Below are 6,000 nucleotides of genomic sequence, written 5' to 3'. Positions count from 1 at the left end.
TCCTTCCTTCCTTCCTTCCTTCCTTCCTTCCTTCCTTCCTTCCTTCCTTCTTTTTGTCTCCTGTGTTTCTAAGACACCTCTAGCAAAAGGATGGTAGTCATGCCATCAATCCTTCTTTGGCTTGTCCAGAAAAGGCCTCTTGGGAATGGAGGTAGAGCTGGAGGGTGTGCTGAGGAGAAGCTCCCAGAGATGTGGGAAATATTGATGGGTTTTTGCCTAGATATGTCCACTATCTATTCCCACCTCAGAAACTCCCAGCACCATTATACCTGAGATAAAGGGTTTATTATAGTTTCTCACCTTTAACTTCAGAATAGGAAATGAGCTAGACTCCTTCTAGGGTCAAAATCCTAGAAGGGGCTGGATAGATTAAGGATGCTTCCTGTTCTTCCAGAAGCCACTGTTCACTTTCTGCACCCACATGAAGAGGCTGCTAACCCCTGAACACCTGTCACTCCAACTCCAGAGTATCTGATGCCCTCTTGTGGCCTCTGCAGGCACCAGCTTACTTAGACACACATAAATAAATAATAAGACCTGGAGAGATGGCTCAGGGGTTAAGCACACCTGCTTTTTGCAGAGAACCTGGGTTCAGTCACAACCAACCATAACTCCAGTTCCAGGGGACCCAATGCCCTTTTCTGACCTCTTTAGGGACCAGGCACACACATGGTACACAGACAAAAATGCAGGCAAAACATTCATACAGATCTTTAAGAATCATAAAGTATGCTTTAATCCCAACACTCTGGATGCTGAGGCAGGGGCTTTCTGTGAGTTCCACACCAGCCCCATAATTAATTAATTAATTGAAATTACCTACCAAGCAGGTTAAAAGTTTCCTTAAAAATGCCTCAAAAGAAAAAAAGAAAAGAAAAGGAAAGGAAAAAAGGCAGCCATTTCCAGCACTCAAGGAGGGAGAGGCAGGCAGATCGATGTGAGTTGGAGGCCAGCCTGGTCTACAAAGTGAATTTCAGTACTACATAGAGAAATTCTGTTTGGGGAAAACCAAAAACAAAACAAAAAAGGCAGCTATTACTGCTTTCCTTAGAGCTGGAATGATGCTTAGAGGCTTATCCCAGTCAAGAGCAGTATCTGCTGGTTTTCTTCATCCCGTTCATTATCTAGCCTCAGCACTCCTTTGAGTAGGTGGGGCTGGTGGGCTAGGACTTGCCCAGGGGTTGTCTTGAGGCCCACTCAGAGTTCCTCAGAGACAAAGGTCAGGGCTGCAAACAGGAAGGCTGGAGGGCAGACCAGAGTGACAGCTCTCAGAATTTAGAAGGAAGGGCTATCCTTACAGAAACTTCCCCTCCCTCTGAGAGTTGGGGGAAGGACTTGCCCAGGTGCTGCGACCTCTGCCTCTGACCTCTGACTTCTAGCCCATGGGTGAGAACTCAGGGCTAGAGTCATGACTGGGGGTGGGGACCAAGGGACTGAGTGGTGACTGTGGGAGTTAACAATTTACAAGAGGCCCCTTTCTGAGGCCTCTCTCCCTGGCCCAGCAGGCAACCCGTGACTGCCCTGGTGGCCAGACACAGAACCAGTCCCACCAGTTCAAAGAGCGGTTCATCCAGACCCCACCCGAGGCACAACCCCAGCACCCCCTTCTCTGGAGTCCAAAGAGGAAGACAGTGTAGGGGTGGTGGATGGGTCTTTGAGCCCCTTGTCTAATGAGAGGCTGGTAGTTTTCAGAGCCCTCAGTGTGGAGGGCTTCAAACACCACCGTTTTACCCTCTTTGGCCCTGTCTAAGAGAGGAATCCCACTGTCACCTGCAGTAGGCTTTCCCTCTTGTCCCTCCACCCTAGCCTGCAGGCCTTCACCAGAACACTGACAGACCGAGTTGGCTTCTCAGTGCCCAGGGCATCCTCCCCTCCCCCTCCCCTGGACCTCTCCTTCAGTTCTGCCTTCCTGACCCGGGAGTCCTGGAGACACAGCTTGGCCTGTGTGAGCACTCAGTCCTAGATAGTTGACTCATGATCGTGCTTAGGGAGAAGCCAAGGGATACATGCTGTCAGGGGCATGACAGCTCCCAGACTGTCCCTTTTCCCCTCCCCCCTCCACAGACATATAGGCTCAACCCCTTGTTCCTGGGAGGAATGTAGAACTGTGTCTGTGGTTATTTGCACACGTACATTAACTGTGTACATGGCTGGGGGAGCCTGGCTAGTGTCCACCTCCAGGGCTCTTCTGTCCTGGGGCTGCAGAACCCCTGATTTTCTGCTTCTTCCCCTTTTGTTTTTTTCAGGTGTGTATGTGTAGGAGGGTAAACCACCCCGATTTTACTGGAGTAAGTCTGGACCACATGGGAAACAGGGCTGTCCTGTTAGACCTTTCCCTTTGGCTTTACTTCCCCGGGTGACAGGTGCCACACCCTGAAGTCGAGTGATCAGTGTGATGATTTGAGACCCCAAAAGCCCAAGTCCACAAATGGCTTTTAAACACTTCTCTTCCTTTGCCTGTGTTGGGTTTTTGGCCGCAATCACAGCCCCGAGTGACCTCCATTAGAGTGTATTCTACCCCAGTGGGCAAGCTTGCAACGCCCTTGCTCCCATCTTTTGTGATGCCGGTGAAGGAATTAAGTCCTAGAGGGGTTGACACTAGGCAAAGTTCTGAATGGGGCATCTTGATAGGAGACTCACTCATACATCCAGACACTTCCAGCTACTAGTTAGCTAGTGATAGGCGTTTGCAATTGGGAGGAATGCCCTGGATAAGGTTGGGCTGAGAACCTGGCTTGCTGCTTTGCAAAACTGAACTCGTGGATTAAATATGTACACACAAAGCAGTTAGCTTGCTGCCTGACTCTTGGTAAGCTCTCACTTAGAATGATGTACACATGAGGGCTGGGATTGTGGGAGACGCTCCCTTACCTTCAAAGAATCTTCATGGGTGGTAGATGAATCAATACAGCCAAACGAACAAAAAAAAAAAAAAAAAAAAAATCTATTTCTGGGGCTGCAACTCAGTAGTTGAATACTTGACTAATACTAGTAAATCTCATCCCCAGCCCAGCCAAAAGAGAAAAATAAAACAAAACAAAACAAAACAAAACACCTGTTTCTATGTGATCTTACCAGAGTAGCCTTATGAGAGATGACTGGTCAAAACCAGGCCATCGTGTAGGTGTATGGTACATACACCTCACAAACGGTACCTCGTGGGACTGGAGAGACGGCTCAGCAGTTAAGAGCACTCGTCCAGAGGACTGGGGTTTAATTCCCAACACCCACATTAACAGCTGACATCCACGTGTAACTCCAGTCCCAGGGGATCTGGTGCCCTCTTCTGGCCACCACAGGAACTGCATGCATGTGGTTTACAGCCTTGTAGGCATTAATACAAAGAAAGTAAAGGTTAGGGGGCTGGAGAGATGGCTCAGAGGCTAAAAGAACTAACTGTTCTTCCAGAGGACCTGAATTTGATTCCCGGCACTCAAATGGTGGCCCATGACCATCCATCTGTAACTCCAGTTCCATAGGATCTGACACCCTCTTCTGGCCTCTCACACCCGAGGTACATACATGCAAACAAACCATCCATAGATAGAAAATTTTATTTTATTTATTTATTTTGGTTTTTTGAGACAGTGTTTCTCTGTTTAGCCTTGGCTGTCCTGTACTTGCTTTATAGACCAGGCTGGCCTTGAAGTCTCGGCAATCTGCCTGCCTCTGTCTCCGAGTGCTGGGATTAAAGGTGTGCACCACCATGCCCAGCTAAAATAGAATTTTGTTATTTTGTTTTGTGTAACCTTAGTTGTCCTGGAACTTGATTTGTAGGCCAGGCTGGCCCCGAACTCACAGAGATCCACCTTCCTCTGCCTCCTGAGTGCTGGGATTAAAGGTATGTATGTAACACCACTGCCCAGCTAAATTTTAAGGTAAATAAGGGGGTGGGGGTGGAGAAACTAGCAGAGACTGAACCCCTGTATCAGCCCAAGTATCACAAACTTGAATGCTGAACTTGTACGTGTGGCCCAAACTCAGGCTGGGAGAGACAGCCAGAAAGGCTTCTCAGTGAGGGCGTACTGCGTCTAAAACAGGACCTTCTTGAATCTGCCTCTCCACACAGAAGAAAGTGTGTGTAAAGCCTTAGAAACCGTGGCCTTTCCTATGGGCTGTAGGGAGTCATTTCGGGGCACTACAATGAGGCTGCGCCAGAAGAAGCCTCAGAGCAGCAAATCTCAGGGATAGAGAACAACTTTGGCATCACCTATTTGGGTTTCTTCATCTGAGAAATGGAAATGATATTGAGGAAAAAAAAAATGAGAGAGGCAAGGGCTTAATAAATGCCAGAGATAGCAGGGCTTGGCGGTGGTGGTGGTGGGGGAGGAGAGCACACCTTTAACCCCAGCTTTCAGGGAGGAAGAGGTATGCAGATTGCTGTGAGTTGAGTTCAAGGCCATCCTGGTCTACCATGTCCAGGACAAAACAAACAAACAAAAATAAATGCCCGTGATAAATATTATCAGTGAGATTCAAGGGGGCATGATTAGGCTGGAGTAGCCCAGAGGTGTGAGGAGGAAGAGAGAAGGAGGGAAAGGACAGAGAGGGCAGAGAGCCACACACACCCAGTGTTGGGTGAGTGTGGACAGGAACACAATAATCTAGGGTCCTAGATTGCCTCATTACCCCTTTGGAAGGTAGAGCAGGTGGCTATTGGAGAAGAGGGAGGTTCTGTCCTCCACACAGGTGCTATAGACTTCAATGCTGATTGGTTGAAAACTCAGTAGACAGTTTAATAACAAAAGTAAACAAAAATTACTTTTTTGGGGGGCTAGAGAGATGGCTCAGAGGTTAAGAGCACTGACTGCTCTTCCAAAGGTCTTGAGTTCAATTCCCAGCAACCACCTGGTGGCTCACAACCATCTATTGTGAGATCTGGTGCCCTCTTCTGGTGTGCAGGAGTACATGAAGGCAGAACACTGTATACATAATAAATAAATAAGTATTTTTTTAAAAATAACTTTTTTTGAGGGATAGAACCCTCCCTCTTGAGAGTGGGTGGTCTTTCCTGCCTCCCCCTGCCTCCGTGTTCTCTTCCTGTTCATATTGCATTTTCAGTGGCAAACTATTCTGTAGCCCCAGGTAGATTGGACAGGTAAGGATATGGATCTCCCAGCTGCTGAGGTGCAAAAAGGTAAGACTCTGAGATCAAAGGAGCCCAGGCATGTTATTTCCCTGAGGAAGTCCAGCCCATTGGGACACCAGGCTCCCTCCCCTGCAGACTCTTAGCCTTAGGCTTCTTGAGTTTGCAGGGGGGAGGAGGAGGGAGTCTCAAAAAACTGTACTTAATCACAGTTGCCTGTGCCAAATAAATAGTGCCCGGCAAGGTGAGGACCTGATGGATCCTGGCTTAGAGATTTTCTTTTTTAATGCATATGTGGGGGTGGGAGGCAGGGGTGCGCAGGAGCGCATGAACTAGAGGACAGCCTCAGAGTCTTCCTCAGGAACGCTCTTCACTTCTCTGAGTTAAGGTTTCTCCTTGGCCTGGGGCTCACTAATTAGTCTAAGATGGCTGGCCGGTAAGCTCTAGGGTTGTTCTGTCTCTGCCTCTTCAACGCTGGGTTTACAATCCCAGGTTCTGGGGACCAGACCCAGGTCCTCCCACTGGCAAGGAAACTCACTCCCATCCCCACCCCCTCTGGTTTTTTGAGACAGAGCTTCTCTGTGTAACTGAGCTCCTGCTGTCCTGGGCTTTTGTAGATAAGGTTGGCATCACAGAGCTTTCCCCCATGTGCAGGGCTTGATTCCATGCTGGCAGGAGGCTTCAAGGACCTGCAGGCCCTTTCACTTCTTGGGTGGGTGAGGATCTCACGCTGGTTGCTCATTCCCAGGAAGTAGGTCCCTCCTCAGCTCAGCGGATGGCTCTGCTTCCCCAGATACAGTAGATGAGGGGGGCTAAGTGCTGGGACATCCTAGAGCATACAGACCAGGGATAGCCTGTGCTAAATAGTGCCTGGTAGGCAAGACCAGGCTCTCTAGCAGTTTAGGGGTTAGCAT

The sequence above is a fragment of the Psammomys obesus genome, unplaced genomic scaffold, assembly GCF_907164565.1.
Source record: "Psammomys obesus unplaced genomic scaffold, mPsaObe1.curated_primary_1811, whole genome shotgun sequence".
Classification (NCBI taxonomy): Eukaryota; Metazoa; Chordata; class Mammalia; order Rodentia; family Muridae; genus Psammomys; species Psammomys obesus.
Note: the sequence above shows the minus strand (reverse complement) of the source record.